Here is a 16,994-nt window from a genome sequence, read left to right as displayed (position 1 = left end):
CAGGTAATATTCCTGCATTCCTCCTAGTATTCTCCTACCCACTCCTGACCATTTTTGACACATGATGGGACAAAGGCAGGGAAAGGTTCAGTGAGAAGGCAGATCAAGGGCTACAGTTCAAGTTCAAGGGGTAAAAGTGAAAGTCTTCTGCTTCTGCAGTTATGGCTTGCTCATTCGCTGGCCCCTTCAGCTCACACAACTCCTGCTCATGCACCAGTGGGGCACGTTTTGAGAGCTAGGCCCTCAATTCAGTGGGTATGTCTAGCTTCCAGCAGGAAGTAGTCACTTGGAAAGCTTCCAAGGCCAGCAGTGAGTTGTTGATATGGCTGATGGTAGAGTAGGGAATGAGATCCATCTTGAACCTTTCAGCATTTGCCACCTGAGGTGCTAAGGAGAAATCAGCCACAGACACCTTGTCTCCCACATAGTACTTCTCTGATGTGCCCTCCAGGATCTACTCCAAAGTGCTAAAGCCAGGACAATGGCCTTGTGGGCCCATATCAGCTGGCTCTCCTGTCCCTCTTACTTCAGGACAGATAGGTTCTTCAGAGACTGGATGCCTCTGGTGATGAGGTCAGAAATTATGTGTGCAAGGATGAGGACACTTTTCTTTGGATCCTGAGGCAGGAGTTGTGGAATGGGCCAAGTCTCCTCCAGGTACTCAGTGAGGGCCAGAGACTGGTCAATGGTAATGCCATCAGTCTTTAGTGATGGCATTTACTTCATGGGATTGAGTGCCTGGAATTCTTCAGAGAACTGCTGGATTTGTCTTTTATGAGGTTGATGGGCACTGTTTCATAGTCAATGTTCTTCAAGGCCAGAGTGATTTGAGCTTTCCAGGAGCAGGAACTTCAGAAATAGGAATAGAAGATGGGCTTCCCTACTTGCATCTTGAATTATGGACAGCCCTTTACCCAGGCAGCAGTCTTCACACCTGGGACTCTCAGACTCATTGATGTCTGAGCTAACCATGAGCTTTTCTAGAGCAAAAATGGTGATGTGCATTGCTGTATCTCCACTGCCTTGTACAGTGATGCCCACATCAAAATACTTAATATAAACATTGAATAAATAAATGGGTAAATTATCACTGGATATGGGAATCCATTGTAGAAGTTGTAAGCAAACATTTTTTTAAAGTTGTGACAGGTGTGTAAGTGACCAAAGTATAGAGCTTGTTTGGTGAATCTTCATCCTCATTATGTATTCCGGACAACCACATCTTGTACAGTATGGGAAATTTCTTATTCCTTTGGCCCAGGCAGCTTTGTTGAGCCTGGTGGCAATGTGTACACCTGGAGTTCCCATCTCTATGGCAAATTTCTGGATCTTTTTGAGTGTCCAAGGGGCACACTTCTTGACACCTACTTCCTGGATGTGCTTGTAAATGCTGATGGTGTATTCTTTGGTCACTACCTTGTTGATGGCAGAATGGTCCTTCTTTTTCTCACCACCCTTATTTTCAGGAACCATCATGCTGGGTCCAAGTTGGAAAGAAGCATAAGCAAGCCTTTCTTAAGCATCTACTCAATGTATGTTTGTTGTCTATAACTGGGCTTCAATGACAGATTCAACTCCAAAAGTGATTTGTCAAGGCCCCAATCATTTCTGTGCTCTACACTACAACTTTTAACTCTAACAAGGCTCTACAAATACCTGGGTCCAAACAAGTTTGGGTACTACCTTTAAGCACATAGTGAGAGGAACACCAGGCCCTGCTCCTGTCAGGAAGTCAGTGTGCCCCCTTCTAGGAAACACTATGAAGCCTGGGTTACTCCTGATAACTAGTATCAATGTATTGAAATTGTTGTGCTGCTTTTTAGTTGTGGGGGATATAAGAGATTGTTTTGTGTTTAAAGTACTTTCAATTCTGCCAGTAATAAGAACACTTAGACTTGGATAAATTAGCAGAACAATTCCGGCAATTTTAATGTACATTTATTGTGAAAAGTATATGTCTACTAGTATTGAATATGGAATGAAACAATATTGATTTATTTCACAACCTTGACTATTTTGAATACCATATTCCAAAGGTATAAATCATGTTGAAAATTGGAAACAGAGTTTACTGAATACATATCTGCTTTAAGACATTTTACTCCTCTGTTTTCCCATTTATTAAATGCTCTAACATATTAAATATTTTAGATAGGCAGGTTGGACTCATAGGAAGATATTGAGCCTTAATACCAAATAGACCTGGTTCATATGGACCTCTATTACTTACTAAATATGTGATATTGGGTAGTGTGGTAGGAAGAATAATGTCTCCCCCCACCATCAGGTATCCATATCCTAATCTTAAGGACCTGTGAATGTTACCATCCATGGCAAAATTGAGTTTTCAGAGACAGCTAAGCTTATGGACCTTGGATGGGGAGAGTGTCCTTGGTTGTGCAGGCAGGCCAAATACAATCACACAAGTCTGTAAAAGTGGCAAACATTTTCCAGCTGAAGTCACTGAGATGCAAGGAAGTGGGAAGCAGAAGAGACATGGCAGAGGTGAGAGGGACTGGACTCACCTTTGCTGGTTTGAAGATGGAGGGACAATGCAATGAGGAATGAATGGATCTTAAGGAGTTGGGAGAGGCTCTTAGATGATAGCCAGGAGGAAATGGGAATCTCATACCATGACCACAAGGGACAGAATCCTGTCAATGACTAGAAGGAAAAAATCTTCCCCTCAGCCTCCTGTAAGGAGCACAACCCTGCCAAACCTTGACTTTAGCTTGTGAGACCCTAAGTGGAGGACACAGTTTAGACATGTAATACCTAGATTCTGATCTTCAGAAATGTGAGATAAGAGATAGATGTTGTTTTTATTCTTATTCAAGTACAGTTGTCTCCACTTTCCCCCATCCAATCTCCCCACCCCAGCAATTCCCACTCTCCACCCTTGATTCTACCACCCTTTGGTTTTGTCCATGTGTCCTTTATACTTGTTCCAGCAAACCCTTACCCTTTTCCCCTGAAATTCCCTCCCTCTTCCTCCTGGTCACTGTCAGCCTATTCTCAATTTCAGTGTCTTTGGTTATATTTTGCTTGTTTCTTTGTTTTGTTGATTAGGTTCCTGTTAAAGGTGAGATCATATGGCATTTGTCTTTCACTGCCTGGCTTATTTCACTTAGCATAATGCTTTCCAGTTCCATCCATGCTGTTGAAAAGGGGAGGAGCTCCTTCTTTCTTTCTGCTGCATAGAATTCCATTGTGTAAATGTACCACAGTTTTTTGATCCATTCATTTACTGATGGGTACCTGATACCAAACTGTATTATAAGGCCACTGTAATCAAAACAGCCTTGTACTGGCATAAAAACAGGCACATAGACTAATGGAACAGAACAGAGAGCCCAGAAATAAACCCAACTCTCTATGGTCAATCAATATTCGACAAAGTGGGCAGAAGCATAAAATGGAGTAAAAATAGCCTCTTCAACAAATGGTGTTAGGAGATCTGGACAGCTACATGCAAGAAAAAAAAAAGAAAGAAGGAAAAAGAAACTCAAGCACCAACTTACACCATACACAAAAATAAATTTTAGGTGGATAAAAGATTTAAGTGTAAGTCATTCCTGTAAATCCTACAGGAACAAAGTTAAAGGTCACATGGACAAAAACTAGGTGGGGTGGTAATGGGAGGGAAGTGGGGAGGGATGGGTGGGCAGGCTAGAATGGGAGTAAAAGGTAGAAAACTGTACTTGAACAATGATTAAAATAAAAAAATAAAAATAAAAAATAAATAAAATGAACTAATTAAAAAAATAAATAAATATAAGTTGTGACGCCATTCAAGTCCTAAGGAGAACATATGCAGGAAAATCCTCTGGAACTTTTATGGTGTCAAAACTTATATTTAAATCTTCTATCCACCTTGCATTTATTTTTGTGTATGGTGTAAGTTGGTGATACAGTTTCATTTCCAAGAGGCCATTTTTACTCTATTTTATTCTTCTGTCCCATCTGTCAAATATTAATTGGCTATAGAAGACTTCAGTTCATTTCTCAGCTCTCTCTTCTATTCCATTGATCTATGTTTCTTTTCATATAGGAGAACCAGACTATTATGATGGCCATGGCCTTTTAATATAGTTTGATATCACATATTGTGATCGATACTACTTGGAGTTTCATTCTCTGAATTTCATTGCTGTGGCTATTTAGGGTCATTCATGGCTCCATACAAATTTTTGAAATGCTTGTTCTATATCTGTGAAATATGCCATTGGTGTATTTTAATAAAGATTGCATTGAATTTATAGATTACTTTGGGTAATATGGACATTTTGATGATGTTAATTTCTGCAATCCATGAACATGGTATATGCTTCCATTTATTAGTGTCTTCCTTAACTTTTTTCTTCAGTGTTGTGTTGTTTTCTGGGTACAGGTATTTTATATCCTTGGTCAGGTTTATTCCTAGGTACTTTATTTTTCTTTCTGCTACATCAAATGGGATTTTTTCTTGGTTTCTGTTTCTGATATTCATTGTTGGTATACAAAAATGCCTTTGATTTATGAATATTGACTTTGTATTCTTCTGTTTTGCCAAATTTATTTATTAGGTCGAGTTGTTTTTTGGTGGAGTCTATAGGATTTTCCATGTACACTATCATGTCATCTGCAAACAATGATGGTTTTTTTCCTCTTTTTCCAATTTAGATGTCTTTTATATCCTTTTCATGTCTGATTGCTATAGGAGATCATTCTGCATGGCGTGGTCCCAGACAGGACCCATGCCCATGGATAGGTTCTCCCATGGGGAATCAGGCCTACATTGTACCTAAACTGCCATGAGACTTGCTTTTGCTAAAACTCCCTCACCCTGAATTGAGACAGCAAGTGCTTACTGTAATTTACTAAAATCCATGCTAAAACTCCCCAGTATGAAGTGTAACTGGTTCAACTACTTTTCCCTTTTCATTTGCAAATATCCTTCTTCTGTGATGTAATTAGCAGCATCATCTCCTTTGTTTTCTGTAAAAGGTAACCACCTAAAGTGAACCTGTGCATAGTAAGTGAGGACCATCATGTAATGTGCCCAGAAAAGAAATAAAGGCTGGTCAAGGCAAGGGCTGAGGTTTTTCTTCCCTTGAGAGAAGAGCCATGCTGTCCCTTTTCCTCCACAGGACTTGGTAGTTGCAGAAGTCACAGAAATTCTTGGTAGAATTTCTCATGCCTCATCCACAATGTGACAGATTCCATGAGGTGGGATCCACATCAGATTGCTGTGGTTTGGGCTTCCAATACTATGTTGAATAGAAGTGCTGAAAGTGGACAACCTTGCCTTGCTTCTGATATTAGTTGGAAATTTTTCAGTTTTTGCCCATTGAGTATGATGTTGGCTGTAGGTCTCTCATATATGGCCTTTATTATTTTGAGGAATTCTCCCTCTATTCCCACTTTGCTGAGTGCCTTTATCATAAATATGTGCTGTACCTTATAAAATGCTTTTTCTGCATCATTTGCTATGTTCATGTGATTTTTATTGTTTGTTTTCTTTTTTTAAATATTTTATTTATTTATTTTTTAGAGAGGGAAGAGAGGGAGAAAGAGAGAGAGTGGGGAGGGAGAGAAACATCAATGTGTGGTTGCTGGGGGTCATGGCCTGCAACCCAGGCATGTACCCTGACTGGGAATCGAACCTGCAACACTTTGGTTCACAGCCTGTGCTCAATCCACTGAGCTACTATCTTTTGTTTTCTTTATGTGATGTATTAGGTTTATTGATTTGTGAATATTGTGCCATCCTTGAATTCCTGGGAAGAATTCAAGGATGGCACAATACCATCCCACTTGGTCATTGTGTATCATCTTTTTAATGTATTGTTGGATGAGTTTTTCCAATATTTCGTTGAGGATTTTAGCATCTATGTTCAGTGGCGATATTGGCCTGAAGTTTTCTTTCTTTGCTGTGTCTTTACTTCATTTTGGAATTAGAATGATGCTGGATTCATAAAAAGAGTTTGGGAGTCTTCCATCATCTTGTATTTTTTTTTGAATAGTCTGAGAAGTACAGGGGTTAGCTCTTCCTTAAATGCTTTGTAAAATTCTCCCGTAAAACTGTCCAGTCCAGAGTATTTGTGTGTTGTGAGTTTTTTTACTATTGCTTCAATTTCATCAGGTGTTATTGGTCTCTTCAGGTTTCTGTTTCTTCTTCATTGAGTTTTGGAAGATTACATTTTTCTAGAAATTTTTCCATTTCACCTAGGTTTTTAAAATTTTTGGTATATAATTTTTGGTAGTAATTTCTTACAATCCTTTGTGTTTCTGTGATATCAGTTTTAATATCTCCTCTTTCATTTCTGATTGTGTTTATTTGTGTCCTCTCTTTTTTTCTTGATGAGCCTGCTTAAAGGCTTGCTGATTTTGTTTATCTTTTCAAAGAAGTAGCTCCTGGATTTATTGATCCTTAGAATTGTGCTTTTAGTCTCTATGTTGTTTAATTATAGTCTGATCTTGGTTATTTTCTTCCTTCTACTTGCTCTGGGGTATCTTTGTTGTTGCTCCTCCAGTTCTTGTAGGTGTAGGCTTAGGTTGTTTGTTTGAAATGTTTCTCTCTTTTTTAGGTAAGCCTGTTTCACTGTGAACTTCCCTCTCAGGACTGCCTTCACTGTGTCACATATGTTTTGGACTGTTGGGAGTTCATTTTCTTTTTTTTTAAGATTTTATTTATTTATTTTTAGAGAGGAAAGGGAGGTAGAAAGAGAGAGAGAAACATCAATGTGTGGTTGCTGGGGGTCATGGCCTGCAACCCAGGCATGTACCCTGACTGGGAATCGAACCTGCGACACTTTGGTTTGCAGCCCGCGCTCAATTCACTGAGCTATGCCAGCCAGGGGGAGTTCCTTTTCATTTGTTTCCAGAAACATTTTGATTTCATCCTTGATTTCATTTTTAATCCCTTTATTGTGCAGTATCATGCTATTCGATCTTCATGAATTTGAGTGTTTTTGAGTTTTTTCTTGAGGTTGGTTTCTAGTTTCAGTCCCTTGTAGTCAGAGAAAATGCTTGGTATAATTTCAATTTTCTTGAACTTGTTGAGGCTTGCTTTGTGTCCTCTCATGTTGTCTATCTTTGAAAATGTTCCATGTGCTCTGGAAAAGAATGTCTACTTTGTTTCTTTGGGATGAAAGTTTATATGTATATATCTAATCTGTATATCTATATATCTATGTATCTATATATCTATCTATATAATCTATATCTATCTGTTAAATCCATTTGATCTAGAACCTTATTCATTGCTACAATATCTTTGTTGATGTTTTGTTTGGAAGATCTATCCATTTTTGACAGTGGGGTTTAAAAATCCCCTAGTATATATGTGTTGCTGTCTGTATCTTTCATGAAGTTCTCTAAGATTTTTCTTATATATTTGGGTATCCATATGTTCGATGCATGTATGTTTATAATGTTTGTCTCCTTGATGGATTTTTCTCTTGAGTATTATGAAGTCTTCTTCTGGATCTCTTTTTATGGCCCTTATTTTGAAGTCTATTTTGTCTTATATGAGTATTGCTACCGTGTTTTTTTTTTTCCTGTCCATTTGTTTGGAATATTTGTTTCCAGCCCTTCACTTTCAGTCTGTATAGGTCTTTTGTTCTGAGGTGGGTTTCTTGTAGGCAGCACATGTATGGGTAGTGAGTTATTATCCATTCAGCTACTCTGTCTTTTGATTGAAGAATTTAATCCATTAACATTTAAGGTTATTATTGATAGGTATTTATTCATTTCCCCCCTTGTATCTGTATTCCTCTCTCTCTTACTCTTTTCCTTCCTTTTCTTACAGCAGCCCCTTTAGCATATTTTGTAGTGCTGGTTTGGTGGAGATTTATTCTTTCAGCCTTCTTTCATCTGGAAAACCCCTTATTTCTATTTTAATTCAGTGCTTCATGGGTAGAGTGTTCTTCATTCCAGGCCTTTGTTTTTCATTACTTGGAATATTTCTTGCCATTGTCTCCTGTATTTGAGTGTTTCTATTGAGAAATCAGCTGCTAGCTTTTTCAGCTCCCCTTTGCATGTTACTTGTTTCTGCAATACTGCTTTTACATTTCTCTCTTTGTCTTTTAAACTTGGCATTTTAATTATGGTATGTGTTGGAGTATGCCTCTTTGTGTCCATCTTGATTGAGGCTCTGTTCTTCCTGCACTTATGTGGTTTTTTTCACTGTCCAGGTTTGGAAAGTTTTCTGTCATTTTTTTTTTCAGACAGGGTTTCTATACCTTGTTCCCTTTCTTCTCCTTCTGGTATTCCTATGATTAGGATGTGGTTGCATTTCATGTTATCTTGGAGTGCCCTTAAGCTGTCTTCATATTTTTCAGACATTTTTTTGAGCAGCTGATCTACCTGGGTTTTTCTTTCCACCTTGTCTTCCAGCTTACTAATTTTCTCCTCTGCTTCATCCAGGCTGCATGGAACTCCTTCTAGTGTATTTTATTTCAGAAATTGTATTTTTCATTTCTTCCTGATTTTTGTTTATAGTTCCTTTTTTTCTTTTTTATACCGATGTTTTTCTCACTCGGTTCCCTATAGTTGTCTGTGAGTTCCTTGAACATCCTCATAACCATTATTTTGAATTCTAAATCTGATAGTTTGCTTACCTCCATTTCATTTAGCTCTTTTATTGGGGAGTCTTCCATTCCTTTTGATTGCAGATTCTTTTTTGTCTTTCCATTTTTTGGTGACCCTTTTTGTTGTGTCTGCACTTCCTGATATTCCACTTTGTTACATGACTTTGTAGGGTTAACTTTTATGACAGCAATTATATGTGGTGTGGTCTCTTTGATCTCCTTGTCTGGATGCTCTAGGATTTCCTTTTTCTGTTTGTGTGGGCTCTCTTTTTGTACTTTGGTTTCTACCTGTTGTGGGTTCTCTCCTTCCAGCAGTTATATTGGTGTTCACAGCTCCCACCTAATTGTGTATGTGATCAGTAGCAGGGAGAAAGCAGAATGGATTACAGCATCGGGAGAGTATCCTATGAGATTTAAAGTACCAACAAGTAGAGAAGAGATAGGAGATCCTTTGGATAAGTATAGCATTAACTGTGATATTTCACCCAATTAGCCACTTTTTATAAAAGGTGAAAAAGAGATAAGACTCTTGTTAGAGGGGAGATATATTGTGAGCTGATTCCAGAAAACAGAGTGCTTCTAGGAGGTTAGATGGTGAGATAAACTGAGAGTAAATGATAGAAAGTAGGTGTAGTATGTGAGACAATAGAGTTAACTACAAAAGTAATAAAACTCAGGAAGATTGTGAAAACGTTTAAGATCAGGGAGGGGTGCAGTGTATTATTTACAATTATATTGAACATTGATTATTTACAATAATACTGGAACAACAATAATATGATAAGAACTATATTATTTGAATAATAAAAGTAGAAAGTACACAATCAAGATTAGTGTGTTATTGGAACACGAGGGAAATGAAAGGAATATTAAAATACAATATGAAGGAGAGAACAAGGAAAACCAGTCAAGCAATGCAATTAAACAAACAAAACTAAACAGAAAGAAGAGAAATAAAAATACTAATATATAAAAGAAGTAAAAATAATGAAAATAATAATAATACAAATAAACAATAAAATGCAAGTTCTACAGGGTATCAAAGAGAAATTTGTCTCAGTTTCCCAGTTGTTAGAGTTATCCTTGTGCTACATCTTTGGATCTGTCTGTGGACCTTTTACAGCTCCAGATCTTATTGTTTCACTTGGGGAAAAAAAAAGAAAAAAGAAAAGAAGGTGAAATAAGAAAAAAAAAAAACTTCCTGCTGACTTTAAATCTTCCAGGGGTGTTCCACTGGTCTTCTTGGTTGGTGCAGGCAGAGTAGGGCTAGGCTTCACTTCTCTCCCTTCCTATGGTTTTGTGATGATGGGGGTCAGGTCTGAGCAGCAGTATTCACAGTTGCCCAGCCTCAACCCAGTTCCTCTGTGAGCTAGGTTGGAGGCTCTGTGGGTTCCTCTGCAGGCACCCAGTGCCCATCTGCACCAGGCTGGCACCTTTATTCCACCAGTTGTATAACCTGTTAGGTGCACTAATTAGGGGCAACTGACACAACACCTTCACTCTCATTGCTGGCCTGGACACTGTGCACTCTCAAAGTTTCTTCAGGCCCATTCAGCTCCTGCACTAAATTAAGTCTCTCTGAGTACTGCTAATTCCCTGAACCTTGCTGCCCTACTCTGAATGGTCTGTGTGGTGTGCCTCCTCTTTCCTCTTCATGTGCCAGTCATAGCACAAGCCACCCACTGAAGAAGAGTTCCTTAAGAAGTAGCTGAGAGCCTTTTTTGAGTAAAATCCACTTGTTTAAGCTTGCCATTCTTAACAAGCACCTGGCTTTTCACACAGCCCAACTTTCTAACCAGACTGAAGACTATCTGGTTCAAGGTGTGACATGGCTGGCCCAACTCTTTTCCCTTTTCCAGGTGTATCCTGGCTCCCCAAGTTTGCTGGTAATGATTTAGTCAGCGTCCACAGCCCCAGCAGGTGAACACAGCTTCTGTGTGTCTCCCACTTCATCTTTATTCCCTACAGTAACTTCAAGTAGCCAGGTCCATATGGTACCATGGTATCCTCCCTGTTTTGGTAGGGGAGGGAGCTTCTGGTTTGGTTCTCCTCCAAGGATCCCACAGCAGGCCAGAAGCCACAGCAGCCTTGGTCCCTGTGCAGGTCCCAGGGACCTAACTGTCCCAACGCAATCTTCTTACTGTTTTTTAATGTCCTCTATAATTTTGACCTCCAAGCTTCATATAAGCTTGGATTCCATTGGCTATTCACTCTGTTTCTCAGAAGATTGGCTAGGCATTCCAGTTGGGCACAGGAGGAAGTGGGCTCCGCTCTTATCTACCTCTCCATCGTCTTCCAAGATATGGATAGATATTGTTTTAAGCTAAGTTAGTGGTGATTCATTACAGCAGCAGTAGAAAGCTTACACAGTAAAGTACTATTTATAAATTGGGAATAATGCTGACTACCTTGAAGGGTTGTTGTAAAGATTAGAAACTACATTTTTAAGATTTTATTTATTTCTCTTAGAGGGGAATGGAGGGGAAAAGAGAGGGAGAGAAATATTAATGTGCTGCTTCTCAGGTGCCCCCTCCTGGACACCTGGCCTGCAACCCTGAGTGGCAATCAAACCTGTGAGCCCTTGCTTTGTGGGCTGGCACTTAATCCACTGAGCCACATCAGCCATGGCAGAAATTACATATTAAATTCCCTGGCATTTATGGTGAGGACAAATCCTATATGATCTCACTTATACCAGGAACATAATGAACAAAACAAACAAATGAGCAAAATGGAACCAAAGGTATGGAAACATGGAATGGACTGACAGGTACCAGAAGGGAGTGGGGAGGGAGGTAATGGAAGAAAGAAAGGGAAGGGCCTAGTTAAAGAACAAGTATAAATGACCTATGGGAATGGAAAATAGGGTGGGGATTGACTGTGGGAGCCAAGGGTGGGGTGAGGAAGGGGAGAGCAATGGGGGAAAATAGGGACAACTATAATAGAACAATGATACAGAAACAAAGAAATAATAGTCCCATAAAAATACATTGCCTGACATATAATAGGTACTTAATAAATGATAGCCTCATATGTGGAAGCATCGGAATGAGAAATGAAAAGAAAATATGTTAATAGAAAATGGGTATTTTTTTTCATATGTGAAGCTACTTTTGCATAAGGTCAAATTTTTCTGGCTTGTATTACACTGATTGGCTGCTGGTTGAGGGTAACAGCTTCAGAACAGCTGTTCACCTGCTTCTACTGGCGAGCATTTTAAAATGTATAGCATAGACTTCTGGTCAAGATGTAGGTGTAGGTAGACATGCTTCACCTCCTCCAGCAACAATAAGAAGAATCACAACTAACCTGAAAACAAACAAACAAAAACACCCAGAAAATTGAACTGTATGAGAGTCCAACAACCAAGGATTTAAAGCAGCCATGTTTATACAGATGGGTAGGAGGGATGGGAATGGAGAGCCAGGGCACAGAGGACATGGTGTGACACAGAGAGGCAGTGGTGCTGGTGGTGGCAGAATGGGTGGTCCCATATTCACATGTGGTGGGTAGAAATCGGGAAGGATACCTTGGGAGTGAGCGATCCCACACCTGGGCAGGCCTTATTCCCCAGGGTTCCAGTGCCAAGAAGAGAAAGCCTCATAATTTTGGCTGTAAAAACCATTGGGGATTGGTGCTGTGGAAGAAATGCCAGTCATTAATAAGTGTCCATTTTAAGGTCCTGCACACACTTAGAACATAATGCAAACCCATCTACTCTCAGAATCAGCCATGGCAATGGCTAGAAGGGTGCCAGTCACATACTGAAAGTGACTTAAATGACTGGAAACAGGGCACGTCAGGCAAGCCTCCAGAAGCCAGGCAGCAGCATTGTCCTCTGCAACCCCTCACCACCCACAGCATCACAAAGGGTGAAACAGATTGCCCTTCCCTGGCAAATACCTAAGGCTCCACCCATACAACTTAATGGATGTGCTAAGATAGGGAGTCAAAGCAGTTCTACCTAATACACAGAAACAAACATAGTGAGGCTGCCAAATTTAGGAGACAAAGAAATATGTCCCAAATGAATGAGCAGAACAAAACCCCAGAAAAAGCATTAGTTGAAGTGGAGATGGCCAACCTATCAGATGCAGAGTTCAAAACACTGGTGATCAGGATGCTCAGAGAACACAGTGGGTGTGGCAAAAGCATAAGGGGAGAAATGAAATCTGCACTAAGTGAAAATTAAAAGCCCATAGGGAACCAACAGTGAAGGGAAGGACACTGGGATCCAAATCAATGATTTGGAAAAAAAGGAAGAAATAAACATTCAACCAGAACAGAATGAAGAAACAAATTTTTTTAAAAAATGAAGAGAGGCTGAGGAACCTCCGGGACAACTTTAAATGCTACAACATCCAAATCATAGGGGTGTTAGAAGAAGAAGAGGAAAAGCAAGAAACTGAAAATTTACTTGAAAAAATAATGAAGGAAAACTTCCCCAACTGGTGAAGGAACTACGCATGCAAGTCCAGGTAGCTTAGAGATTCCCAAAGAAGTTGGATCTAAGGAAAAACACACCAATCCATATAATAATTACATTACCAAAGATTAAAGATAAGAAGAGTATCTTAAAAACAGCAAGAGGAAAGGAGTTCCCATAAGACTATCAGTTGATTTCTCAAAAGAAACTTTGCAGGCAAGAAGGGACTGGCAAGAAGGGACTAACAAGAAGTACTCAAAGTGATGAAAAGACCTACAACCAAGAATACTCTATCCAGTAAAGCTATCATTTACAATGGAAGGGCAGATAAAGTACTTACCAGACAAGGTAAAGTTAAAGGAGTTCATCATCACCAAGCCCTTATTACATGAAATGTTACAGGGACTTATCTAAGAAAGAGAAGAAGATCAAAACTACAAACAGTAAAATGTAAACAAACACAACAATCAACAACTGAATCTAAAAATCAAAATGAGCAAACAAATGGAGCAGGAACAGAATCACAGAAATGGAGATCACATGGAGGGTTACCAGTGTGGAGGGGGAGGGGGAAGAATGGTGTAAAAGGTACAGGGAATAAGAATCATAAATGGCAGGTACAAAATAGACAGGGGGAGTTTAAGAATAGTATAGGAGATAGAGAAGCCACAGAACTTATATGTATGACCTATGGAGATGATCTAAGTGCGGGGAATGCTGGAGGGTGGGACATACTGGGTAGATGGGGAAAAGGGGGGGGACAATTCTAATAAACATAATCAATAAAATATACTTAAAAACCCCCAACCCTACTACCTCTAGAATTTCCACTACTAATATTTGCAAAAGTTTTTGAGGTTGTTTTGAATCATTGTAAGACATTCTTCTAGTTAACAATAGCAGGGACATTAGATCAATGTACCCCATTGTATCAAAAAATGACACAGTCAATCATCTTTCCAACATTTGACAACACCAAGTTTATCTCTGCTTTAGGACCTTTGCACTAGCTATTCCGTGTGCCTTGAATACTCGTCTTAACTTTCTCAGGATGGCTTCTTTCTTTTCATTTCAGGTTTGTGCTCCTTCAGAGTAGCCTTCCCTTACCAATTTCCTTTCACTAGAACTTAGTAATTTTCAACAAGATTACCCTTTTCTATTTTCAACGTAACACTTATCACCACCTGATATTTTCTACTTTATTGTCTGTCTCCTTCACTAAGCTCCATGAAGACAGTGACCGTGTGCCTTATTCACCATTACATTCTCCAACACTTAGCATACTACCTGACACATATTATGTGTTCAGTAATGGTTTGAAAGATACAGGACTAATCAGTTATGATGTTGTTTCTCAAGGAATTCACAAGGGTGCAGGGGATGAGATGCATACACAAATAACTACAATCCAAATGAGATTGTGATTAAATGCTTTAAAAATGAAGTTGTATGGATTATGATTCTACTGGTTGAAGGTGACAAAAACTGAACCCAAACCAGCTTGAGCATAAGAGTGATAGACTACTTCTCAGAATCAAATAATGAACTTCAGGGATTTGGGCTGGAAATTCATGGTGTTGAGTTGCTCAGTCTCACTCCCTCTCCCATTCCTGGCATAAATCACTTATTTTTGTTTAACTCTATTTTTTTTCTAATGCAGGTAGAATTCCTACTTGTTTATAAAAATTATGGCTATAATTAACCTTCAATTCTAATGCTTCCAACCAATCATCGTAGCCAGGGGTATAGGGTATTATATTTGGCTTGGTTTCAGTTATCTAACCAACTGTGAACTGCAATGAGAAGAGAAAAAATTCCACAAAGAAAGGTGAGAACAAGTTGCTGGAGAGAGAAAAATAAAAAATGTCCAAACAAAAAACAGGTGTTGGTGACACTGGGGAATAATTGAATGCAAAATAGTGCAGCTGCCATGGAAAACCATATGAAGTTTCCTAAAAATTTAAAAATAAGTACCATATAATCCAGAAAGTGAATTTATGAGTATTTATTCAAAATATTAAAAATTACAAACTTGAAGATGTAAAAGCAAACACTTCCATATTCATTGCAGGACTATTTCAAATAGTCAAGATGAGAAAACAGTCTAAATGTCCATTAAAAATGAGTGAATACAGAAAATTTTGTATGCACACAGTGTGAATATTATTCAGCCTTTAAAAAGAAGAATGAATTTTCAGGACATTATTCTAAGTAATATAAGCAATCACAGAAAGACAAATATTCCATGATTCCACTTACATGAGGTATCTAAAATAGCCCAATTCATAAAATCAAAAGGTAGAATGGTGGCTGCCAGATTCTTGGGGGCTGGGGGAACTGGAAAATAAGGAGTTATCAATCAACTGGAATAAAATTTTACTTAAGCAAGATGAATAAACTCTAGAGATCTACTGTTCAGCATTATACATATAGCAACAATATTGTATTATCCACTCTTAAATAAGTATATTTCACATTAAATGCTCTTAACAAAATAGAATCAAATTTAAAAATAACAATAAAACAGTTATCTAATATTAGTCATATTATATAATGCCAAATAATGCTGTATTATTAGTATGAATATATTTTCATTACTATTCCACTGGGAAAATTCTTAAAATCAAAACAAGTTCCTCCTTCTCACTTTTTGGTCTTTTGTTTATCTAGGAGGAGCTGGAGAGAGACCCAGACTTAAAAAATATCCTGACTATAAGGAACTCAATCTTTATCAGATTCATGATTTAGAAGTCATAGTCAATGGGTCAATTAAAAGGTAGAAAGCATTAAAAAGGTAGAAATACATTAAATTTCCCTTAAGAGACTTATAAGCAAAACCAGAAAAAAAACAGTTAATTCTCTCCCAAATCAGTCAATACAGTTCAGAAATATTTATGCCCAAGAGGTGTGGAAAACTTCACAAATCCGTGAAACCAGAAAAAAGTCCCATCACTCCAAAGTCATTGCTGGAATTTGATAGAATCCATTGTAGTTCTGACAAAGATTAATAAAGAAAAAACATGTAAAGACAAAAAGAAACAAGCACTCTTCCCAAGCAGTCCACACTTAAATAAAGACCATTTACCTTCCTAATATTTATTGTTCCCTTAATTCTTAATAAAATGACTGCAATTTTTAAGCTGCATATATTTTCCTTAGCCAAGAAAGCTACATTTCAAGATCCATCCATGCTATTGCAAATAGTAGGAGCTCTGAGCATTATGCTAAGTGAAATATGCCAGGCGGTGAAAATTAATACCATTTGATCTCATCTATAAGTGGAAGCTAATCAATGACGATGACAACAACAACAACAACAAAAGCAAGCAAGCAAAACAACCAGAGATGTTGAAATTAAAAACAATCTGACAGTAACCAGAGGGGAGGTGGTAGAGGTTAATGGATGGAAGGAGGAATGGCTTTCCAGAACAATTACAAAGTACACATGGACAAAACTAAGAGGGGGTGGAAGCAGAGGATGGCTGGTGTGAGGGGAGTGATGGGGAGAAAATAGAGACAACTGTACTTGAAGAACAATTTAAAAAATATGAAAAAAAAGAAAACTACATTTCCAAGACCTCTTTACAGTTTGGGATGTCCATTTGACTTTGTTCAGGGCAAGTGGAAGTCTGGTATTGTACTTCCAAGAAAAATGGAGGTGATACCATTGTTGTTACTTCTTCCCCTTTTTCTGCTTCAGGGAAGGTGAATGAAACTCCTGGAACTATCTTGGTCTCTGGGGGAACTTTGGGAATCAAAAACAAGCTTACCTGTGCAATAGCATAAGAGAAGCTTGGATACCTAAAGCTATGGAATACTGACTCCAGTCTTGAACTGCGTCTCTCCATAATGACATACATCTATATCGTATTTAAGGAGCTGATTTTCACATATTTGTTACAACAAAACCTAATCCTTATTGATATAAAAGATGTCCTTAATGACTGAACCTTATTTCTTTTGAATATGAATGCTAACAGTTTTTTCTGTGTGAA

The 16,994-nt window shown here is 38.4% G+C and overlaps 1 pseudogene; it reads right to left on the bottom strand.

Moving 5' to 3' along the window:
• Positions 1–235: 235 nt before the first annotated feature.
• On the bottom strand, positions 236–890 carry LOC123807066 (annotated as a pseudogene).
• Positions 891–16,994: the final 16,104 nt, after the last annotated feature.

Source organism: Phyllostomus hastatus, unplaced genomic scaffold (genome assembly GCF_019186645.2).
Source record: "Phyllostomus hastatus isolate PE091 unplaced genomic scaffold, TTU_PhHast_1.1 phas_scaffold_397, whole genome shotgun sequence".
Lineage (NCBI taxonomy): Eukaryota > Metazoa > Chordata > Mammalia > Chiroptera > Phyllostomidae > Phyllostomus > Phyllostomus hastatus.
This window is presented reverse-complemented; position numbering and strand designations above follow the sequence as displayed.